This window comes from Rhinopithecus roxellana, chromosome 21, assembly GCF_007565055.1.
Source record: "Rhinopithecus roxellana isolate Shanxi Qingling chromosome 21, ASM756505v1, whole genome shotgun sequence".
Classification (NCBI taxonomy): Eukaryota; Metazoa; Chordata; class Mammalia; order Primates; family Cercopithecidae; genus Rhinopithecus; species Rhinopithecus roxellana.
In genome coordinates, this window is record NC_044569.1 from 57,178,404 (window position 1) to 57,204,130 (window position 25,727).

General features: G+C 45.9%; 1 protein-coding gene across 1 annotated transcript in view; it reads left to right on the plus strand.

The window, feature by feature from the left end:
• Positions 1-25,727, plus strand: part of RNF165 (ring finger protein 165) — a 293,800-nt gene that overhangs the window by 98,865 nt on the left and 169,208 nt on the right. The gene's annotated exons all lie outside the window — the stretch shown is intronic.

Consider the following 25,727-nt stretch of genomic DNA (forward strand, 5'->3'; position numbering starts at 1 on the left):
ATTGGGAAAGAGCACCCATTCACTTGATACTCTCTGTTGGTTTAATCCATGTACTGCTGCACACATGACATGCCTTCTAGGTGGAAATGGCTTTAGGCAGGGATCCCTCTGTGTGATGAGGATTCCCTGCCAAGCCTTGAGGACCCATTTGGTAGAGTAGGGTGAATCATGGGAGTCAGTGCTGGCAGCGAAGTCAGCCCTCAGAAAGGAAGTGTGGCAGCAGCAGGTGGTATAATCTGTTCATAGACCCTGGCCTGCTGTTGGGGACACACCTTGGTTGTAAATTATATCTGTCTAACTTCTTACTCTTTAGTGAAGGAAGCTATTTGGTGCCAGCTTTTTCTTTTTTATTAAATTTTTTTTTCCCCATTGGCCTTGCTGAAGCTTTTAGAAGATACCAGCTTTTTCTTTTGTGCTTTGGTAATTGACATATCAGAGTCACATCTGTTCCTCTTTCATGATTGCTCCATACTGCGAGTGGAAAGGTAAAGTGTAGTGGACTGTTCAGCCCGCACTTTTGTGACTTATTCTAAAGCGAGCACATCTGACTTGAGGATGGATCTTGAATTCTGCGACATGAGAGGGTTAGACCAGAGGCCAGGTGAGTGACTTTAGGCCTAACCCAGGGAACAGGAGATCCCAGAAAGGCCAAGTGACTGCTAAAGGATTTGATTTCTGCACCTGTAAAATGAAGAATGTCTCAGGTTTATTTTTGGAAAGTAAAAGGCTGTGCAATTTTAGGGGATGATTCATTGTTCTGCCGAGCCATCAGGCTTTTCAAACAGTAACTCAAGAGAGCTGCTTACTCCAAAAAACTGCTCAAAGGACTATAGTTCTATGATCTCACTTAAGCCTTGGGAAGGCATTGGATGACTAACACCCGCAGAACCTTGAATTTCTACAAGCTATTTTCAAAGTTTTAAAAGAATGTTTATTTCAAAAATTTCAGATGGGGTAAGAAGTACAGATTATCCTAATTTTACAGATGGGAAAACTGATAGAAGAATAACTGTGTATTTGGATTTACATAGGTAGACTTTGGGAGAGCAGATTTTTCAAAAAAATGGTTCAAATTAGAACCTTTTAACTGTTCAGAAAAACAAAACCTCAATTTTCTGGTTTTCCTGCCCATTTTCTCTGCTTCACTTAGGGCAGAGAAAAAGCAAGTTGCAGAATATGCACTACATGCCATTTGTTTGAAATTTAAAAAGACAGTATAATACTGCATACTGATAAAGGATACATACACATGTAGTAAGAGTATAAACATGCATGAGAATAATAAACACCAAATTCAGGGTAATAGTTGCCTCTGGAAGGGGAACAGAGGGGTCACAGAGGACTTCAGCTTTATCGGTAAAATTTCGTAAGTTGGGTAGCAAAGACACAAATGTATGTTATTCATTGTACCTTTTTGTATATCTTAAATATTTCTTAATCAAATTAATTTTTTTCCTGAGAATGAAAACTCTTTTGTGACTTTCCCAGTGTTAGTGGAAACAAGATCTGAAGCTGATTCCTTTTAGAAGCTCCCAACACTTCTTAGCTATGTCACCAAATGCATGAGCAACAACAAAAAACAAATTTTATAAATTAGACTTATCAAAAAAAGCTTTTGTGCCTCAAAGGACACCATCAAGAAAGTAAAAAGACAACCCACAGAATGGGAGAAAATATTTGGAAATACTAAATCTGATAAGAGACTTGTATCTGGAATATATAAAAAACTTAATACTAAAAAAAAAAAAAAAAAAAAAAAAAAAATCCAATTAAAAAATCAGCAAAGGATCTAAATAGACTCTTCTCCAAGGAAAATATACAGTGGTCAATAAGCACATGAAAAGATGCTTAACATTTCCATCAGAGAGCTGTCAAGATAAACCACAATGAGATACGACTTCACACCCACTAGGATAACTAGAATAAGAAAGATAGGTATTGATGAAGAAGTGGAGAAATCAGAACCGTCATACATTGCTGGTGGGAATATAAAATGATGAGTCACTTTTGAGTTTGGCTGTCCCTCAAAGGTTAAACCTAGGAGTTGCCATGAATGTTTATAGCAGCATTATTCGTAATAGCCAAAATGAGAAAGAACCCAAATGTCTATCAACCAATGAGTGGATAAACAAAATACGATGTAGCTATGTAAGTGAATGTTATCCAGCTGTAAGTAGGAATGAAATGCCAATACATTGTACAACATTGATAATCCTTGAAATCACAATGTTAGCCGGGTGCGGTGGCTCAAGCCTGTAATCCCAGCACTTTGGGAGGCTGAGATGGGCGGATCATGAGGTCAGGAGATCGAGACCATCCTGGCTAACACGTTGAAACCCCGTCTCTACTAAAAAAAAAAAACAAAAAACTAGCCGGGTGAGGTGGCGGGCGCCTGTAGTCTCAGCTACTCGGAAGGCTGAGGCAGGAGAATGGCATAAACCTGGGAGGTGGAGCTTGCAGTGAGCTGAGATCCGGCCACTGCACTCCAGCCTGGGCGACAGAGCGAGACTCCGTCTCAAAAAAAAAAAAGAAAAAAATCACAATGTTAAATGAAAGGAACCAGGTACCAAAGACCACATATTATTCCATTTACAGGAAATATCCAGAATAGATAAATCTATAGAAGTAAAGTAGATTAGTGGTTGCCAGAGGCTGAAGGAGGTAGAAATAGGGAGTGACTGCTCATAGGTAAGGGGATTCTTTCTCGGGTCTTGAAAATACTCTAGAATTAGAGTGGTAGTAGTTGCACCTCTGAACATTCAGTAGCCCACCCTTATCCATGGTTTTGCTTTCTGTGGTTTCAGTAACCTGTCAATTGCAGTCTGAAAATATTAAATGGAAAATTTCAGAAATAATTCATAAGTTTTAAGTTTCACACTCTTCTGAGTAGCATGATGAAATCTTGCACCGTACCTCTCTGTCCCACCTGGGTCATGAATTATCTGTTTGTCCAGCGCATCCGTACTGTATATACTATCTGCTCATGCAGATACTTAGTAGCTGTCTTGTTTATAAGATTGATCACAAGAAGGGTGAGTGTAGTACAGTCAGATTTGAGAGAGACAACATTCATATAACTTATTACTGTATATTAAAATTCTGTTTTGTTGATATCTTATGTTGCCTCATTTATAAATTAAAGTTTAGGTACATATGAATAGGAAAAAACACTATATTATAGGGTTCAGTACTATTCATGGTTTCAGGCATCCACTAAGGGTCTTGGAATCTATCCCTGGCAAATAAGGGGACTGTTGTTCTAATCAGCCTTGAATTATACACTTTAAAAAGGTGAATTTTATGGTATGCGAATTATATCTCAATAAAGCTGTTATATGAGAATACACATAACCTTTGGAATTGAGAGTGTAGTGCCTTAAGCTGTTAATACCATGTTATGAATAGGTACCACACTTCAGAAAGTGAGTTGAGATATTGGAGGTAGGAAGGATAGTAGGAAGGTACAACTCAGCTACAGGGGACCCCAAAGACCAAGATGGCAGTCACTGAAGGTGAGCATGACCAACTTTCTCCCTGGCTGCAGGCTTCCCTGACCCCGAGATGTGCCTTTAGTAGGAGACCTATCCCCTGTGAAGAGAAATGTGGCTTGCTGAGGTTTCTGTGACATCCAAACCTGCCACCGAAGGATGAAGATTATTCAGAAAGAAACTAACCTTTATTCCCTGCTGAAATTTGAGTGCTTATCAACTGCCAGGGAGCATTCCACAGACAGGCTTTTGGGAGGTGGGGTAAAGGGTGCAGGCATTTTTCCCCTCTGGGCAAGAACATCACCATAGCTTGTGAGCTCCTGGACCTGCCCCTGGCTTTTGCCCAGAAAGTTTTGCAGTCACTCTGACAGCCTGCCAGAGAGGCTGTAACTCCATCCTTTGGGCACTGAGGTGGGGATGGGGATGCTTTCTCATTATACATGCCCTTTCCTTCTGAGATGCTGCTTCCATGATTCCCACTCCCTCTCTTGGTTGCAGGCCCTGAGAGTCACTGTTGTAACTGCTGAAATTTCATGGCATTCCTTAGGGTTGTGAAGGCAGAAAACATGTTGGGACCTTGACTTTAGTCAGTGCTGAGCACATCTCTTTGGTCCATTTAATAGTCTTCTACATCTCCTCAAGTCTTGGCTAAATTCTTGCTGATTAGTTTGGGCTCTTGGTAGAGTGGGTGCATTTGCCATTACGTTAAAAGTGGCTATCTTAAGAATGCAAACCTTTTATTCAGGTGAAATATTCAAAAAATTTTCAGCATCCTTCCAGGCACCAACCAGTTAGAATTAACACTGGAGGTGTGGCTGCCACAAGTTCCTGGAACCGCAGTCTGTGGCAGATATGGAATTAACCCTAACACTGCTAGACTGTGTGAATCCTGGGGGCGCTGCCAGGGTGGGGAAGAAGGCACTCAAGCAGCTCAGGGCAGGGGCCCTTTACCAGCTGGAACTGAAGTATGTCATTGTTTCAACAGCCAATAGAACCAAAGAATGCATTCGCTTAACCTCTCCGGACCTCAACTTCTTCACTCATAAAATGGGGATAATAGTTCCTACCTTACAGGATTGTCATAAAGAGTTAATGAATGGAGGTCTAGTTCGCTCCGTCCATCTTGTCAGCCCTACACTGGTCCTTATTTGGCTAGCTCAGCTGAGAAGTGTGTATAACAAAATCTGTCCGTAGGCCTGCCGACTGTTTCACAGCAACACCGTTAAAGCATTACATGCATCCTTGAGACATAAATGAAGTACTTTAGAGAAAGGAGCAAGCAACAGTTGGGTATATGATAACTGGCATGGGGTGGTGAAAAATCACAAGTCCCAAGATCTAGGTTTGGGTCATGTCTTCATTGCTAACAAGCTGTGTGACCTACGAGGCCAGCCATCTCTCTGGTTCTTACCTTCTTCATCTCTAAAAGGGAGGATAGTTGTATGCCTACCACCATCCCTAGACTTGCTGTGAGGAATCAAATAAGACAACAGGACAGCAGTTTGGAATTTGCAGACTCAGATGACTATAGAAGCATGGCTGTTAATGGAAATAATTCGTTGGTCCAGATAAAAGACAGATGGGGAGTGTGGCAAACTGGATAGAATTTATGCTAATCTAAAGGAGGAAGTTGCAACTGTTATGAGAGTAAATGTTCAGTGTTGCCATATCTATGGATTTTTCAAGGGAAAATGGAAATCTGGATTTTAAAAATGTAGATGTGGAGTTTCTGATTTGTAAATGTTCGTGTGTGGCCATGGTCAGGTCTGCTGAATGTACAGTTTGAAAAGACCCGTTGGTGCAGGAAGGAAGAAAAATTGGGTGGGCTGTCACCGATGTGCCACCTTCCCCACTCCACACTGTGAGCCTCCCTGTCCTGGGATAAAAAACAGTGAGCCTAGGGTGGTTCTGGTGCTCTGACCCCCATTTTTGTGCAGACTACTGAGACCTGGAGTTACAGTTGAGGTACTGCTGTAAGGGACTGAGTGCACCCAGGGAGCTGTGGTCACTTGTGTCCTTGGTCTGATGTTTCCTGTGTACATCTCTGGCTAGCTAGACAGGTAACCAAAGAGAATGGAGGCCAACTCTGGGTCATCAGTCTTGAAAGTCTTAACCTGGATCAATCCTGTTTGTCCTCTCAGCCAGGAACTGTGTGGGCCAAACAATACTTGTCTGGAGGACTGGTTTAGCTTGGGGGCTGGGGGTTTACTCCCTCCAGAATATGCACATTTCACTGGTTGAGCCAGTGCTTAGTATTTGCTATGTGCTTTTGCTATGTGCTAGGCACTCGGCCAGACCCTGGGGCCAATCCTCACCGTCAAGTAGCTGGCTCTGTCTGGTATAACAAACTATTGTCACAAAACCTGATAAATGCTGCTAAGATTAGCACTAAATGCAGGGTGCTTTGGGAACAAAAAGGCTCCCTAAACTAGCTGGTGGGATGGAATGAATGAATGATGGAGGAGCTCTTGCAGAAGGCAATAGTTCAGCTGAGTTTGAAGGATGAGTAGGAATTAATGAAATCCAGGGAGGTAAAGAGTGGAGGGTGTGGGTAGGAGTCATTCAGATACAAAGCTCAGGCATGGTATGGAGGTGAGAGAGAGCATGTCTCAGTAGAGGGACTGGTAGTTGGGAGAAAGCAGGAGTGATAGGGAGCAAGCTGGAGATGTAAGAGCTATGTGGCAATGGACCTTGAATGCCTCACTAACATTCCACAGACATGCCACCTCTGGAAACCAATAGAACATGTTTATTACCTGCAAAAAGCCTACTGTTGGAGGTAGAAAATGGGCATCTAGATACATAAATGCAACAAAGATGTACCTCTGAAATGATGGGGAACAATGTAAGTATTGTATAGAAGGGAGGAATAAGAGCCACTCTCCCTGGCAGTGGAGTGAGTTGGAGAATTGATATTGGAAGTAGGGAATTTTATTAGGAAGCTTCTGCAGGAATCGAAACAGATAAATGATGATGGCTGAATCAAGGCAGTGGGAGGGGAAATGGAAAAGAGAGGTCAGAATGAAGAAAGTTTGAATCTGTGGGACTTGTTGATGCAGTGTTGGCGGGGGTGAGGGATGAGGTGAAGAGCTCATGGGTGAGGAATAAGGGTTGACAGATGTTGCATTCGCTAAGTAGGAAATACAGACAAGGCATCAGGTTTGGAGAGTGCAGCAGATGCTTTTGGGTCACGTGTGCCCTCTGAGGTGAGGATAAGTTAATTGCCTTTTGTATCCTCTACCACAGTGGTCCCCAACCTTTTTGGCACCAGGGACCCATTTTGTGGAAGAAAGTTTTACTGGGCATTGATGGGGGAAATGGTTTCAGGATGAAACTGCTCCACCTCAGATCATCAGGCATTAGTTAGATTCTCATAAGGAGCGTGCAGCCTAGATCTCTCACATTTGCAGTTCACAGTAGCATTTGTGCCCTTATGAGAATCTAATGCCACAGCTGATCTGACGGGAAGTGGAGCTCAGGTGGTAATGCTTGCTCACCTGCTGCTCACCTCCTGCTGTGTGGCCCAGTTACTAACAGCCACAGACAGGTACTGGTCTGTGACCAGGGGGTTGGGGACCCCTGCTCTGGCATTACGAAGAACACATGGTGCTCTTTGGCTTTGGAACACAACACATACCATATTTAGAAATACTGCTCCAACCCATTCATTGCATGACTTGAAGCAAGGAAAAGCTCTGCAACACAAGCCAGGCTACAGTGCTAGCTGCCCTGTCATTTGAACCGTATGACCCAGCAAATCCACGATGCCAGAAGTATTCCCAGTGGAGCATGAAGTGTGGAGTCTCTGGCAAGCTGCAGTAGGAGAGGTGTTTTATAGATTCCTAAGGATTTTGGAGCAAGGCAATGCCTTCTGCAGCAGAGAACTATAAACATTTTGAAAGTCAGATCCCAATATGTGTTGGGTCCTGGTAGAGACAGAGCATCTGACCATTGGACATAATTAATCAAGACATCAGAGATGTTTATCATGAGCTGGGTTTTGTGCCACTCAAGTCATAAATTCAAGCAGGCAAACAGCAATTCATTCTAAGATGGAAGGTGTACAGCTCAGGGATCAGGCATGAACAGGGCCAGAGGGTAAAAGTAAGCAGCACATGCCTCTTCCTCAGACCCCCAAGGCCAGCACCCTGTTGCATTAATGACTCTCCTTCACTTCGCACCAAGGGTTTTATTGTGACTAGTCTAGAATAATCCTAGGCCTAGTTCATTGTGTTCGTGTTAGCCAAAATGGACTGCTGTTTCTACTTAAAGCTCCAGTTAAGGTAACCCTGAAAGACAGTGGGTAGGAGAAATTCTTGCAGTGGGCAGAGCTTCAAGCCTCTTCATGTACACCTGCTCACCAACTTAGAAAAGAGGGAAAGGTGGTATCCAGGCTCACACAGAACTGTCTGTCACAGTTGCAGCTGAAATCAGAGGTTGAAGAAAGGAATGTGATGAAATTTCTGATTTGTAAATGTTCGTGTGTGGCCATGGCCAGGCCTGCTGAATATACAGCTTGAAAAGACCTATTGGTGCAGGAAGAAATAAAAATAGGGTGGACTGGAAGTGCCACCTTCCCCACTGCACACTCTCTGAGCCTCCCTGGCATTGGATAAATCTACCACTCCAAGCCACTTATGCCCCACATTAAGACTGTCTTGTCACTGAGTCTTCAAGGTGGCAGCCAGTCATCTAGTAAAAATACTTTGTACAGGAAAGTAGAACAGGCTACAACCTTGCTCACTGTTGCAGCAGATCTGGAGGCTGAAATTGCTGTTCATTATCTTCCTTCTTTCTATTCTAGATTGTCCTCATTGCAGTACATAGGAGTGTATGTCTGTTGCTTGAACTGTATGACTTAAGATTCCATAAGAATACATATGGAATCTTGGGCAGCAAGCGGCTTGGCTGATTGGTCAGTCACGGGCCTTAAAGGAAAAAGATGAGAAGGGAGACAAGGAGGCCTGTGGATGATCCCATGGGAGTGGGCACAAATGCTTCCCAGAGAGCATCCACCATGGGAAGCGTGCTGAACAGCAAGGTGGACAACGTGACTCACCCTGTAGAGGCCAGCTTCGTCCCCGGGGTTTGCACAGTAAGCCTATGAATGGAGTAGCCATGGTGACCAGGATGGAGGCGAGGCGTGGGCCCATGGAGATAGCTACTGCCACTGCTGACTGGTGATCTGTCAGTGCAGAGACAGGCCCTGAGCCTTTGGTCAGCCAGCCACTTGAGGCATCTTGACTACATCAGGCCCCTTCCACCTTGGAAAGGGCAGCAAATCCTTTTTCCTGAGGTTGCTACCTCTGGTGTTAAGCTGAGGGTTTCTGGAGTGCCTGATTTATCTACATATGATGCCTCATCACATCACTGTAGATTAAGGGGCCAATGTTAACAGCAAATTAAGTGCAATAAGGGTTGCATGACCAGGGGGTTCACTGATCTGGTATATACCGCAACTAGAGGAAGCCATGGACCTAATAGAATGATGGGATTGCTCGTTAAAAACTCAGTTTCCCAGAGTCAAACCATAAAAGTAAAAGATATATATATATATCTTAAAAGACTCAGTTAAGGTTCCCAACTCAAGGATGATACACTGGGGTTGGCTATTGTCATCCAGGATATAGCTGATACATGGTACTGTGTCTCCAGTTGCTAGAACACACAGATTCAGGAATCGGGTAGATACAGGATTGGTCCCTCTCACCATCACTCTCAGTGATCCACTAGCACCAAGGTGAAAGAATGTCTAGCATTCAAAAAATATACTCAAGAATAGGTCTGAAATCCAGGAGAATGTCTCTTGGTGCCATGGGCCCTTGTAGCAAGCATGGCCTGAAAAGGCCAAGTCACCTGAGGGCTCAGACCCCCAGGGATGTCAGTAACTGTCAACCCATCAGGCAAGCGACCTAGACCAGCTCAAATGCTGACAATGAGGGCAATCCTGAATAGAGGCTGGAGAAGGAAGACAATGAACAGCAATGTCAGCCCCTGGATTTACGGCAGCAGGGAACAGGGTTGTAGCTCCTCCTGTTAACTTTCTTGTATGAAATATTTTTGCTAGTTGCCTGGCTACCACCTTGAAGACTCAGTAACAGAATGAACTTAATGAATGTGGGGCATGAGTGGATCAGAGTGGTGCAAGCAGGGAGTAGACCACTTTCCATGTCCTGCATCACATCCCCTTCCTTGGCCTCTGACCAGCTGCCGCTGTGGTAGGCAGTTCCGTGTGAGCTTGGACTCATGCTGACAGCACCCCAGTTCCATCACATGGAGTGCATCATTCTGAATTCTATTTCAGCTCCTTCTCCAAAGTCTCAGGAGTCTGTTTGGCTTGTGTGACTCAAGCAGAGCCCAGAAATTAGGGGAGTTAATGGCCCTGGGACAACCCTCACCAATGGAGGATGGGAGCTGGTAGACAAATGCCCCAGCCTCTTTGAGTTGGATAGTTCTGGGAAGCATTCTGTATGCTTTTCAGGAGATCCCAGCAGAATTGAGCCCCCGTTGCTCATGGCAGTGACTTTGATGATGGACTTTATATTGGCATTTGCTCCTCACTCTCACTTTTTCACTCTCCTCAATTCCTCACTCCTATGTCCTGAGATTAACTCCCAGTTAAACCACCTGCATCTAAATCCTTGTCTCAATCTCTGCTCCTAGGAGAATTCAAACTAAGACAGGAAGGAAAAGGTCCAGTTCACTCTGAGCTTGAGGTGCTGAAGAGACATCCAGTGGAAATGTGCAGCAAGGCAGCGGCCACGTGACTTTTGGAGATGCTGATTTATGTATCAGCATGTGGTGACAGATAAAACCACAGGCTAGAGAAAATGCATTCCTAAGAGTCCAGTGCTGAAGCTTCCTTCCAAGGCAGGGGTTCTCAACCAGGAGCCATTTTACCCGCCAGCAAACATTTGGCAATGCCCGAGGACATTTTTGGTTGTCACAACAGGAACAGGAACCTGCTACTGGCATCTAATGAGTAGAGGTGAGGGATGCTGCTGAACATCCTACAGTGCACAGGCCAGAATCCCATAACAAAGAATGATCCAGTCCAAAATGTCACTAGTGCTGAGGTGGAGAAACCTGTTCTAAGGGCATTGCATAGCTGCTGCCAGAGTGATGCTGTGAAAGCTGGAGTTTCACGTAGCCAGAGGGGCCAGCAGGCAGTGCTGCAGGGGCCATGGGAAGTAAGAACCAATTATTGCCCATTGAGCTCAGCAACTGCCAAAACAATTTTATCAGCACCATGGGGCAGAAGCCAGTGCCTTGAAGGCAGTTAATGAAGATGAGTACAGTTCTTTCCATGAGCTTTGAGGGGAAGGAAAAGAACAAGTGTTTGGGCTTAGCCAGAAGGAGCTGTAGAGTCAAGGAAGAGTTCTAAAAGATACTGGAATGATAAACATCCTGTATATGCTGATGACAAAGCACCAGTGGGGACACCAGAAAGGAATGGTTGATGAAAGAGAGAGTGCCCAGGGACATAATGTGGTACTCAAAGACAGATGAACTAACTTGGATCAGGTAAGGAAAACCTTCCCTGGAAGTTGGAAGGAGGCAAGGGTGGGCATAGTTATACCTACAGTTGTCAGGGAGGAAGGGTAGACTGTTGAGAGAGTTAATCTGTAAGCCTTTTTTTTCTTTGCTTGTTTTGCAGGCTGTAAGTGCAGAAGTGATAAGGTAAGAGGCCTGGTATTAATACCTACTTGTTGATTCATTACATATGGCGGTTTACTGCAGTTTGCATTGCTCTGCTTTCCTGAGGGTCTCCTTGGGAAGTTTGTCCTTCTTGCCTGGTGTGTTTCAGAGGTAAACACAGGGCTATCCCAGAAACTCGGGTTTTTCTTGAGATGCCAGCTGAGACTCCCTTTCTCTGTGGAATGCCCTGTGGAAACTCAAAGTTCACTCCAAGATGTTTGTGGACTTGGGGTATAGGTTCTTGGGGTTACCTCTGCCTCTTAGTCCTGTGTCTGCACGTGCTCCCTCTATTCTGCCATGGACTTAAAACTTGGACATGAAACCCTTCTGTTACTCCACAGAACTGCCCAGGCCCAAGCATTTGAGTGTGGGCTGGGTCTACTTTAGATCTTGTAGTACCCTCGTGCCATTTTGTGAGCACGTTGGCGATCCTCATTTCTTCACTGCTCCTCATCTGTTACCCTGCAAATTCCCCCCATCTCCAAATCCCTCTTCTACTATTTACCCAACTGTCCTGAGCTCCCCACCCCGAAACAGGCTGAGCTCAAACTATCATGGTGCACAGTAGACAAGAAGGCCTCCTCTTAGTCCGATTCATCCTCCTATAGAAGGCTGTTATCATGAAAAATAGTGAAAATGTACTTTCTGTCTATAAGGCCACAAATTCAGTAGTTAGGGTTTGGGAACCTCAAAGAGGTCTAAACTAGGAAGGCCCCATTCTTCAAAGACCATAGTCTCATCTGTAAGGGATTAGCTTTGCCAGGGACCTTGTAGGGAGAAGTTGAAAGGCGCAGCAAAGCTAGAGGCAAATGAAAGGCCCAGATGGGAAGAGGGTCCTGTCCAACCCTGTCCCCTTCTGCTTGTCTCCAGAGGACTGGCCTAGAGGTCCAGAGGCCTGGCTTCTGGAACTTGCTACTCTACTCATCAGTCTATAATCTTAGGCCTTGGTATTCTCATCTGTAAAGTGAGCATAGTAAGGTGGGAACAAAGATTTGGTGATGTAGGATATATGCTTACCTGCCTCAGTAGCTACTAATATGTTTTATTTTCTTTTTTGAGATAGGGTCTCATTGTCGCCACCCAGGCTGGAGTGCAGTGGTGCCATCATGGCTCACTGCAACCTCTCCCTCTGGTCTCAAGCGATCCCCACCACCTCAGCCTCCTGAATAGCAGGTGCAAACTACCACACTCAGCTATTTAAAACAATTTTTTGGTAGGAGGTGAGATCTCACTATATTGCACAGGCTGGTCTCAAACTCCTGGCCACAAGTGATCCTCCTGCTTTGACCTCCCAAAGTGTTGGGATTACAGGTGTGAGCCACTGTGACCAGTCAGCTACTTAATATATTTTACACACTATATCCCCTCTTTGATTTTGCAGCAAGAGAAAGGCCCAGGCCTTAATATTTCTTGCTTGGATGTTCAGAATCATAAGCTAAATGGTTCTACATAGTGAGCTAAATGATTCAACAGCTTCCTTCTTTGATGCTGGCCAGTCAGCCAGCCACAGTGATCTGGAGACACAAGTGTCTCCAGTGGAGACACAAATCCCTGGTGCCCCTCTGGAGCCTCTGCTCTACCTGAGAAGATGAAATGATTACAGACAAAGCCATCGACCACAGCGGAGACACTGTGGGACTGATGGCCAGGGAAGAATTTATTTTGGAAATAAAAACGAATTAATATTTTATTTTATTTATTTGATTATTATTATTATTATTTTGTATTTCGAAATTGGAACTCCCTCTCCACAGCTGCACAGTCAGAGCAGAGCCCTCCCGCCTAGCCGCACTTTACCAGGCTCCTGATGCAGTCCCGGCAGCGCCCAGCAGAGGCCGACCTAGCTCTTCCCTAGCTCCGGCTCTGGCGGAACGAGGGGGGTGAGTGGGTGCGGGGGGTGGGGACTTGCTTGGAGATTTGGAGGCTGTTTCTCTAAGCCAATGTTTTGAAAACTTTGTTGACTATGATTCACAGTTAGACATAGATTTTATATCACAAGCCAGTATAGGCTTACGCACATGGATGTTTTGCTGAACAATACTTACTGTCACTACCTGAGTGCATTCTTGTTTATTTCTGTTCAGGTCTGCCAGATTGGGTCATTTAAAAGATGCTGCTTACACCCACTGACTGATCTCACAACCCACCAATAGATGGAGACTTGTACTCGGAAACCCACTGGGAGTCTAGACTGGGTGTGGGGGTCCAGTGGTCGGGGAGAGCTTCGGGGTCACTTGATAAAGGGCCTTCCAGCACAATGGTTATTCCACCCCTTTGTGTTCAGGTTTCCTCGAGGGTCTTTGAAACGGAATGGTAGTAGCACCTACTTGTAGAGTGCTTGTGAGGCGCTTAGAACAGTGCTTGCCCCCAGGAGGCGCTCAGAAAAAGCAACTCTTTTTCCAGTTAGAAACAAGGATTGCTGTGGAGTGCGCAGCCTGCTTGGGTGTCTTGTGGATTCATTGACCTAACCTCTGTTGACACTGGTTACCAAAGATAACAGAGCTGTGGCTTGGCCGGGGTAGTGGAGGAGCACACAGACAATTACAGTAGATGTGACAAGGGCTTAGGTGGCGATGACCACCGTGTGCTCTGGGAGCATATGAGCACCTGGAGGACTCCTTAGCTCAGTGGCTCTCCGAATGTGGTTTCTGGACCCACAGCAGTAGCATTCTCACCTGGGAACTTGCTAGAAAGGCATATTTTCAGACCTAAACCCAGATGTATAGAATCAAAGTCTGGGGCCGTGCCCAGCAATCTGTTTTCATCAGCCTTCCTGGTGATTCTGATGCCTGCTCCAATTTCAGAATGACTGCCCATCGTTACCAGACTCACTACAAGTTACAGTCATCTGCACGGCTTTTGTCTAGGGTGCACCCTGTACTGGTTTAATTGCAATGTCTAGGAGTGGGAGTCAGGCAGCAGGATTTTTACAAAGATTCCCAGGTGATTCCAGTGTGCATCAAAGTAGGGGAACTGCTACCCTAACCCAAACCTGGGCAGTGGGCCACCAGAGAAAGCTTCCTGGAGGGGTGTTAGATAAGCAGAAACCTTAAATGCAGTTGGGGCTTGATAGTGAACAGGGGTTGGAGGGGAATGTGGAGGGGCTAGGAGGCCACTGGTGTCCATAGACATTTCTGAAGACACTATAATCTAGTGTTAAGAAGATGGGGTACACGAGTTCAATGTTCCAATGAGCTATGATCATGCTCCTGTACTCTAGGCTGGGTGACAGAGCAAGGCCCTGTCTCTAAAAATAAAGAAGCTGGGCTATGGGGATAAGCCACCTGGATGCAAATCCTGCTCCGCCCTTAGCAGCTGTGTGACCATAGACAAGTCACTTAACCTCTCTGTTCCTCTTCCACACGGGGTTCCCATTCAGCACATATAGAAGGTACTGGTGGGATGGGCATTATAATCATAAATTGAGTGAAAGGCCCAGAACTAAACCAGAATGTTTTGGGGAGCTTCGAGTGGCAAGAGATGGCACCAGCCAGATGAGAGGACAAAGCCACAAAAGGCTCTGGACCTAAAGGCACGAGGAAGCCATGGAAAGTGGCATGCATGGGGGAGCCACATGGAGATGTGTGTGGATGTGCCAGAGAGCAACAAGGTGGCGGAGAGCAATCAGGGAGGGGCTTGTCCCCAAGAGACGGGAGATGTGATGGTGCCTGCCTGCCAGAGAGATGACTGAAGAGCTGAGATGGTGAAATAGGCAGGACTTGGAGACAGATTAGATTAGATAGGAGTGGGAGAGGAAATGAAGAAATGTCTGTATTTCTGGGCTGGATGAATGAGGTGGTTGTGTCCTGATTTGGGGCACCCCTGCACACCCAGTCCCAGCACCAGGCTCTCTGTTCTGTAGACCGAGGCTGGGCCATAGGCATAGTGCTGACTCACACTTCCCCCCACCTGACTTCCCAGGAACAATTTGAGTGTTTTGGAGTCATTCGTCATCCCTCGGTTGAAGACAGTGAAGGCCCTTCCAGGCAGACTGACTTCTTGTTACTGAATGTGTCATGCATGTTCCCACCTCCAGGCCTTTGCCCACATCTCCACCTTTCCTCCCTGTCTACCAGAACCCAGCTGTCCATCATCCTCTCCTTCACAACACACCGCTCCTTTAAGGCTCACCGCTTTGAGCCCTCCTGACCTCAGCGATTGTCCTGGAAGTGGGCAGCAGTCTTGGATTGCTGCTCAATCAGATGTCAGTCCGTGCACCTGTGGCAACTGAAATATAAGCTCCTGGAGGCTGAAAAGGGCCTCCCAGGTCTCTGCCCCTCCCAAGATGCCTGGCTTAGTGTTTTGTCAAACAGATGTAGGATGAGGGCCCTGATTGGACTGGGAAGAAAACACAATTCAATTACCAGCCAGGAAGGACTTGTTGAGAATTGGATTATCAGCCCCTGGGGGCTCAGTGGGAGAGAAAAAAGGGTGGAAACTTCTCACAGGATTGCCCTCCCTGGGTCTCTGGAATTGGGTATATCAGTTTCTGTAATGTGGTGCCTCTCCCATCCAGCAAGAGAGGTGGAGACAGCTGGACTGAGCCCTCTTTGGCCTGTGCCAAATCCCTTCCAATCCGCTTCTCCCGGTGCCTGGAGGTGGAGGTGAAAGATGCCACCAGCACCCGCAAGAGGCAGGACCACGGCCAGTGCTCTAGAAAAACCACTTGGCCCCTAAGGGGACTCCCTTACTGTGTGCCTATGGCCATGTTAGGTGCTGCACAGGACATGCCAGAACTACTCAGACGGAAGCCTCAGAAATAACAGCCCCAGAAACAATGCCAGGGTAGAAGAAGTAAGAACTTGGACTTTGGACCCAGATAAACCCAGGTTTGGACCTGCAGTTGTTCACAGTCTAAGGGTCAGTGCAGGAGCCTGAACCTTTCTGAATCCGTTTCTTCATCTGCTAAATGGTCATAATAGCAACTGTTATTCAAGTTATTAAAACTTTACACACACAGACACACATATATATATTCAAAAGTATGATACAGTGCTAAGTGATACACGTGATGAAGTATTGTGGTCTTTAGCATGGTGTCTGGCATAGAGCAAGCTCCCAGTATGTGGCAGCTATTGCTCCTGCTGTTGTTTCATTCTGGTTCTGAATAATTACCGGATTTGCAGGAAGGGAGAGTCCACCGAGAATGGTCCTGAATGGCCGGAGAAGGAGATGGGACTTTTAGGATGAGTTCGGAAAGAGAGGAAGGACCAACCAGCCAGTGGGAGCAAAATGTCCCGATTTCCAAAAAGTGAAGAATATGATTCCTGGGATGTGAGCTTAATGACACTCAGTAGCATTCTAGAATTATTGAACGGGTGGTCTGGGAGTGCTTTGCAAAGAACCGTGCCTATCCTGGAATTAACTCATTAAAATCATGTCAAATCAAACTCCTAGGGACTTGTGTTATCAAATAATTTTTTTTCTTTTTCTTTTATTTCTTTTCTTCCTTTTTTTTCTTTTTTCTTTTCTTTTTTGAGATAGGGTCTCACTCTGTCACACAGACTGGAGTGCAGTGGCACAATCATGGCTTACTACGGCCTTGCCTTCTTGAGCTCAAGCAGTCCTCCAGTGTCAGCCTCCCAAGTAGCTGGAACCACAGGTGCACACCACCATGCCCAGCTTTTTTTTTTTTTTTTTTTTTTTTTTTATTTTGTGTAGAGGCAGGGTTTTGCTGTGTTGTCCAGGCTGGTCTCAAACTCCTGGGCTCAAGTGACCCGCTTGTCTTGTCCTCTCAATGTGTTGGGATTACAGGCGTGAGCCACCGTGCTCAGCCAAGAATTTGTTTTCATTCACGTCACATATTTATTGTCAGCATCATAGGAAATGCCAGGGGCATTGTGGCAAGGCACTGAACGAAGTCTCCCGTGCTCTCTGTGTGGTCATGAGAAAGCGATGTGTGAAGAGGGGGATGTCCCGTTAGGCGAAGTCCGTGACAGTGGAAGCTATGGGGCTCTAGTCCAGTCACTGGAGGGTCAGAGGAGCACATGAGATGGGGCACATTAGATGGGGCACATTAGATGGGGCACTGGAGGGTCAGAGGAGCACATTAGATGGGGAGGGATGGCACATTAGAGAACGTCAGTGGCTCTGGAGGCGCCTGTCATTTAAGAGTGCAAAGCAATAGCAGGACAACAGAGAAGTAACATTATACATGAAATTATTCTTTGTAATAATGGCAGTAATATACATTCATAGTACAAAATTGGGAAAATACAGAAGATCATAAAGAAGTAACTAAAAGACACCTGCAATTCTACCTGAATGGCACGATTTAATAACACGGCTGACAAGAATTACCAGGAGAGTGGAATTTAGGTAATATAGAAGATGGCAAGGGGTTCAGGATTGTTGAGCCTAGAAAAGAGGTCATGCTGTCAGTTTTTGAGGAGTTGACAGGCTGTCAGGAAGAATCTATAGGCTATCGGGTACCATTTGAGAGGGCGGGAGTAGAACACAGAGGCTCAGAGAGGCCAGTTTCAGCTCATGGACAACAGGAAGAGTGTTGCAGGCAGGAATTCTCCCCCAAGGGGTCAGGCTGCCTTGGGAGGGAGGGGGGTGCCCATTCCTGGGAGTATTCAGTGGAAGCTGGTTCTTTGTCACTTTCTCTGAATGTTACTGAAGATTCCCTGCCCTTCTCTGGCTCCTTTCAACGCTAAGATTGTGTATCTATAGGTGAAGACATGGAGGCAGAAAGAAATGTGTTTAGTTATCGCTCGGGGAAATCAACATGATGCAAAACTGTGTGCTCTCAATTTTATTGGAAGAATATAGTTAAATATATATTCATTGAAAAGACATGGCAAGGAAGTGAATATTAATGCTTGGACTGTGGGAGATGTTTTCACCTTTGGACTGTTTTGATTTTTCCAATTTTTCTACAGTTGACTTATTTTAAAACCCAGTAATGTATCTGCTACATGTGTGAGGATACTTTCTCTACTGAAACAATAGATTAGGGCACGGGCAGGAGGGAGCTTTTTTCTAGGTATGTACATAGGGTGGGATGGATTGCAGAGGGCCTTGAAAATCAGGTGGGACTGTTTAGATTTGAAGGTCACTATAGTGGCAATGAAAATGACTTTATTTGCTGAACCAAACTCAGGACTGATAATCTAACAAACAATAGCATGTTAATGGGGATAAGAGGACAGAATACAGTATTCGAAATTGCAAAAGTCTCTGAAAAATCATGTCTTAGCTTGGGCTGCCATCGCAGAATACCATAGATTGGGTAGCTTAAATAAAAGAAATTAATTTTCTCGCAGTTCTGGAGGCTGGAAAGTCAAGATCAATGTCCATCAGAGTTCAGGTTCTGGTGAGAGCTCTCTTCCTGGGCTGCAGATGACTACCTTTCCATCGTGTCCCGACTGGCAGGGAGAGGGAACACCATACTGTCTTCCTTTCCTTATAAGGACACCAGTTTCATCACAGGGTCCCCACCCTCATGACCCCATCTAAACCTAATTGCCTCTGAAAGTCTCTAAATACTATCACCTTGGGGGTTAGGGCTTCAACATATGAATTTCAGGAAGACACAGACATTCTGTCCATAACGATCAGTATTACAATTGGGAGCCTTGTGGGATTCTTAAGATAGTGACATTCATTTGCTTATTCATTCATTTAGCTTAGTAACATTTATGAAGCCCTAGCTATGTGCTAGACACTGCTGATGTGCATATGATGTAATTAGGTCTTGTGGGAGCTGAGTATGGGACACACTGGAAAATGAAAGTTAAATTCATCAGGTCAGTTAGCAGATCCCTGAAAATCTAGGTGAGGGATTCTAAGTCTCAGGAACAGGAGTGGTGAGGATAGGAATTCTGGTGATATTTAAAGAAAGCCTTTGCTTGCTTCACAGTTGCGCTAAGGGTTCTTTTCATTACCCTAAACGGGGTAGGGTAAACAGTAGGCACTCAACATACATTAGGTAAGTAATGGGAATGTTTCTGTGGGTAGAAGGGCTTGAACTGAACCTCAAATGAAGAATAATTATTAATCAACACTTTGTTGTAATATACTTACCCTGAATTCTTACCGCGTGCCATCTATATTGCTTATTGCTAAAGCTACAAGGAAGAGACGTAGCCATCACCCCAAAGGCATCCACCAAATGACAGTCTGAGAGGAGAGACACAAATGTAAGCAATGAAAAGCACTTATGACAGACTAATGTAATGTGAACTAAGGTGAGCCCAGATAGAGGTACAAATATTCTAATCTGTAGGGGTCAAGGAAGACACCAGAGAGAAGGTGACATCTGAGTTGGGCACATGGAGTTCTCTGGGATGGTCCATGGGTGGGATGAGTGGTGGAAGTCATTCCCAGTAGATGGAAAAATAAGGTATACGGTATGGTGGGGGAATGATGGCATGGTCCTTCTCAGTCTACTTTGTGTGTGCATTTATTTCCAGCATTCCTTAAAAGCTAGCTGGGGGCTGGGTACCTGTAATCCCAGCTCCTTGGGGGGCTGAGGCAGGAGGATTGCTTGAGCCCAGGAGTTTGAGACCATTCTTAGCAACATAGGGAGACCTCATTTTTACAAAAAATAAAAAATTAGATGGGGCATAGTGGCACATACTTGTGTTCCCAGCTACTCAGGAGGTTGAGGTGGGAGGATGGCTTGAGCCTGGAAGGTTAAGGCTGCAGTGAGCCGTGATCATGCCACCGCACTTCAGCCTTGGTGACAGAGCGAGACTCCATCTCAAAAAAATCCAACCAAACGAACAAACAAACAAAAAATGCTGGTTGCACATCTGTAGGGCTGTCAGCCCAACCAACCTTTATCCTTTCCGAAAACTGCTCCATTCCATTCTACATAATTACAGCAAGAAGAGTTATGAGGATATATGTGTCTGTCAGACCAGAGTTGACTGGTCCAGGGATGGAATCCTGACCAAACTGGGATGTTCAGAGTCCTTGCAGGGAATTTGGAACTGGGACACTAGATCCTAGCATCAGCCTCAGTGATCTCTTGCAGTTACTGTAAATTTCAGAGCTGTGTGTCTAATATCCTATCTTGTGAATTGGGTATCAAAGAGGGCAGGTCCTGGTGAGGTAGAAATAATATAGGTATGCCAAGAAGGACCAAAATGAGACATACATGGGAGAGGACTGTCTGCATGTCCTCCAGTGGTCTAGCCCCTGGCTGCAGCCCACTTCTGAAGTCCTATTTGGGGACCATGGGAGATGGACCAAGCAAAAGTGAGGTGAAGGATAACACGTATTCTCACATCCTGGAGGGGCCGGCAGTCCCTTCTCTGTGGTGGTACAGACATCCCTGAAACTGGGGCTCTTTTCAGACTCAGGCTATGTACCCACCTGGAGTTAGGGAATTTAACAGTGAAAGAGCACTATGTTTTACACTGATGTAAAACATGTAGAGAAATACACTATATGAGCATATTTCTAATGTGTGTAAGTGTTAAAAGGTGGAGATAAAAACTTTAACCCAGGGCAGAAAGTAGATAGAGAATAATAAATATTCCATGATGTGATGAATCCTTTCTGCTGAAAACCACTGATCTGAGATGGCTGAAGGATCAGAAATCCATTTGCCTTGATCAATTACAGAAGCAAAATTCTGACACAGCCCATTTCTCTCTGTCTCTTTTTTTTCTTTAAGGGATGGGATCTTGCTCTGTTGCCCTGGCTGGAGTGCAGTGGTGCGATCATAGCTCAGTGCAGCCTTGTAATCCTGGGCCCAGGCGATCTTCTTGCCTCAGCCTCCCCAGGAACTACGACAACAGATGCTTACTACTGTGCCTGGCTAATGTTTTTTAAAATTTTTAATTCAGATGGGGATCTCACTATGTTGCCCAGTCTGGTCTCAAACTCTTGGCCTCAAGCAATCCTCCTGCCTCAGCCTCCCAAAGTGCTGGGATGAGCCACTATGCCTGGCCTCATTTCTAAATCTGATTTTAGTTTGTGGATTATGACTCCTGGTTGACTGGAATGGGGATATCAGGGAAGAGTGAGAGGTATCAGGGAAAACAGATCTCTAGAGCCCTCCCAAATATTTCTTGCTATGTAGCCGCTGTGTTTGCTATCGTCAGGAAAGGTTGTGATGCCTCTCAAGGCACAGCCAGATAACTGGAAGAGAGTCCTGGCATAGGGTTCCTACTCCCTTCCCCACAGCCTAAGAGTTCTGTCTACATACTCCTAGAGCACCGTCCTTTCTGGGTCATGGAGTTTATTTCACTGTGGTGTCAATTTACTTGTCTGTTCCCTTCACACACTCTGGCCAGAGCTGTACCCAGTGAAAAATGTAGTGCCCAGTACATAACAGGACTTGGTAAGTATTTGTCAGATGAATGAATGCACAGCAGATTAGTGGGGAGAGAGCGTGGAGTCAAAACCAGTGAGAAGGCAGATGTAGTAATCTTAGAGATCATAGGAGTGTTTAGGGGGTCGGGACAGAATGGAAGGGAGAGCACATTTCTACTGCGTAGGTGGCCCTTGAGGCTGCCTGAGTAGGGGCTCACACACCACTCAGTGCCACTGACCACTGAGGAACAGCAGGAGGCAAGTGGCCCAGATACTGACCTGGCACCTTCCCCAGCTGCCTGACCTGTAGACTAGGAGAGACACTTTGGGACATTTTTCATTCCTTGTGATCAGAAGACTTCTTGAGAGTCATTTAGCAAGAACAGGCCACCCCTGGCTCCCATTGTACCCACTGGCTGATTTGCAGTGTTGCTTTTCTCAGGGAGTCACTCCCCACATCTCCGGGACCCCTCTTTGCTGGGGGCATTCAGAACCTGCCTCTCCGGCTGGGTGCAATGGTTCATGCCTGTAATCCCAACACTTTGGAAGGCTGAGGTGGGAGGATTGCTTGAGGCCAGGCGTTCAAGAGCAGCATGGGTGACATAGTGAGACCTCTCTACAAAAAAAATAAAAAGATGGGTGTAATGGCACATGCCTGTAGTCCTAGCTACTTGGGAGGCTGAGGCAGAAAGATCCCTTGAGCCCAGGAGTTCAAGTTTACGTTGGGCTATGATTGCACCTTTGCACTCCAGCCTGGGCAACAGAGCCAGATCCCATCTCTATTAAAAAGCAAAAGAACCTGCCTCTCTTCTCCCAGTCTCCCTCAGAGGCAGCCAGCGGGGGGCCTGCACCTGCACACAGAGTCTTCTGCCCAGAGTACCCTCTCCTGGCTGCTCTGAGCCACACCCACCTACTCTTCTCACCGTTGGTGCCTGCACAGGGATCTGCAGCTCACAGTGTGCTTTCCCAGCCGCTCTCAAAAATGGTCTCCTCCATGCTCATTTTGCAGCACAGCACACAGGCCTGGGGAGGTTATGTGGCAGAGCTGGACCAGAACCCAGGACTCCTGAAGCCAACTTCTTTGAATTTTCCACCCTTAGCACCTTGCTGGACACACTCATCCCCTCCACTAAGTAAGAAACACCTAACGGTGGAGCCTGGGTATTAGTTTCTTAGTTCTTCCTCCACACCACACCCAGGGTGATATTTTGTGCCAGGTGGGTCAAGTGGTCAGAATGTTTGCTGAATTGAAGGTGGGAGGCAGAGGTTAAACCCACCTTGGACTAGAGGCTCACTACCTGGAAAGGTGGCACCGGGAGAGGCCCTAGCACGCATGGTGTGTACATGGCCATCTGGTTTTGTAAATTTGACTAAAGTAAGATAGTTTTAAATGGCATTGGTTAAGTCCATTGTCCCTTTCCTCTGCTGCTGCCTGTCACACTTCCTCTCCTGACAGATGGTGTTGGAGTGGCTCTGGGTATTTGGGGATCTAGCTAAGGGGAAGTTGAGTTGGAAGAACACTGAGTTAGGGTTAAGTGGGGTTCACTTACGTGGCTCACAGCCACTTCCATGTATATATTGCTTCTTGCTAGTCATCCTAGCGTAGCAATGGCTTCTGGGGCGACTCCTGCAGCTCACTACTGACTCTTCCGATGCCATGACATGAAGGCTTAGGGCCAGCAGCTGTTTGCAATATGAGTGTGTCTGGTGAGGCTGGACTGTGGTATATGTGGGTAGTGTTGGAGAAGTAAGGTTTGAAACGAAAGAGCCAGAAACTGGTCTGAGAAACATTCTTCTGACCATCGAATGCATAACATCAGAAGCTTGGGCTCATCTCAATGGCAGTACAATCCTATAATGCATACCATACTTTTTTTGAGAGAGAGAGACAGAGTTTCACTCTTGTTGCTCAGGCTGGAGTGCAGTGGCACGATCTTGGCTCAGTGCAACCTCCGCCTCCCAGGTTCAAGTGATTCTCTTGCCTCAGCCTCCCAAGTAGATGGGATTATAGGCACCTGCCACCACACTTGGCTAATTTTTAATATTTAGTACAGACAAGGTTTTACCACGTTGGCCTGGCTGGTCTCGAACTCCTGACCTCTGGTGATCCACCCACCTCAACCTCCCAAAGTGCTAGGATTACAGGCGTGAGCCACCTTGCCTGGTCACAATACTTTTTTTTTTTTTTTAAAGTGGGAATCATGTGTAATAGAATGTATTTCTATTCTGTAATAGAGTCAGATTTTTTGGTGTGCAAATTTCTGACTGATTTGAACAAGGAAACTTGAAATGCCCTGAAATCTTATAGCTCATGTCCAAAAACTGATAGGGGTTTCCCCAACTTTAGCAACAACCCTCAACAGTTACATGACAATACCAATAATAATTTGTGAATGTGAATTTTCTAAACTGTCCATAATAAAAACCAAATTTGGATTAACCATGTTAGAGAAAACACTGAAATATCTTTCTATTTTCTCCATGGAAAAAAACATTACAAAATTGTTCCAAGAAGAGCTAATCAAAAAGTATGCAGCCCCCCAAATAATATACAGGAAAATTTTAATAGAGGCAGATTGGGCTGTTAACTAATAAAAATGTTATGTTATTTTTCTGTGTTATGTGATTTTGTGGTAGTTCTCCGCTTTTTAACACTTGTAATTTGTTATGCTTTCTTTTCTCATTCTACATAAATTGTCATGTTTGTGCTAATTTTGTATTTGTTATTTGGTGTTATTTTTCTTTTCTTTTCTTTTCTTTTCTTTTTGAGATGGAGTTTCCCTTTTGTTGCCCAGGCTGGAGTGCAATGGTGCGATCTCAGTTCACTGCAACCTCCACCTCCCGGGTTCAAGTGATTCTCCTGCCTCAGCCTCCCAAGTAGCTGGGATTATGCTCATGTGCCCGGCTAATTTTTTGTATTTTTAGCAGAGACGGGGTTTTTCAATGTTGGTCAGGCTGGTCTCGAACTCCTGACCTCAGATGATCCGCCTGCCTCGGTCTCCCAAAGTGCTGGGATTACAGGCGTGAGTCACCACGCCCGGCCTTGGTGTTATTTTTCTTATCTAACCTCCCCCGCCGCCCCCAGTAAACTGCAGATCCATGACTCGGTCACTCTCTTTGGGTCTTGTGTCCTTCCTTCTAGGCAGGGATGGGGCCCTGACCTTGCCTCGAACCCTCTTCCAGGGAGAATTAAAGAGATGATCCTGTTAATTGTTCAGTCGTCCCTCACACGTGCAGAGGCAAAAGCACATGACTTTATTTGATCCTTACTGCAAACCATTAGGGGAAAAACTCCATGTTTTCATTGTGGCAGTGTTTGAATGTACACAAAAGGAGGTGAACACGTGCGATGCATGATGCAGGATGGGCTTGGTGACGTTCCCTGGCACCGGGTTCTGGAATGGCAGGGCCAGACACATGATCTCTGCAGTTTGACTCCTCTCTCCTTGCTGCCCCCACACTTCATGGCACATGACATATGTAATTATGTGGTCACATCTGCATCCTTCCACCTGGCTTGGAAACAGGCAGCACCTCTCTGATCCTCAGGGTGGGGGCAGGAATCCAGTGGCAGCTAGGGGGCTGTCTGCAGCTGAGCTGACGGGATGCTTCTGAGCATGGAGAGGACTGAGTCTGTGTCTCCCTGGGGTCTGACGGGCACAGATCTCTGGACAGCAAATCTCTGGGCAAGGGGATAGCATCAGAATCATTTGGAGAGCTTATATATGTGCTGTGTGCCTTATCCCAACCTATTCTAATACCAGCAGGGATAGGGAGAAGACAGGTGCATTTTGGAAAATTTCCCAGGCAAATCTTATACCCATCCATTCTCAGAGTGAGAACCATGGCCCAAGGGGCTCATGGGAGTAACAAGTCCGTGGGGACCCAGATCTGCTCATGGCTGAATGTAGCCACCTGCTCCTAGGGGAGCGTGGAGGCAGGGCTGTGTATACAGCCGGGGCTGGGGAGCCAGACTTCCCTGGTCCACCTCCTCAGGAGCTATTTGACCTTGGGCAAGTCACTTGACCCTGAAGTCCTCTGCCTGCTTATCTACAAAATGGAAATCATCGAAGCCCTTACCTCAGGTGAGATAACGCACTTAGCACAGAAGCTGACACACCACACTCAAGATGTTAGCCACTGCTGTTATCTCCAATGGTGACATCAGACAAGGGTGAAGGGGAAGGAATGTTCTCTGTTCTGGGGCCCAAGTGAGCTGCAGACTCTTCTCCCTCCTTCACAGGCAAGATGCCAATGGCTAGAGGCTCCTCC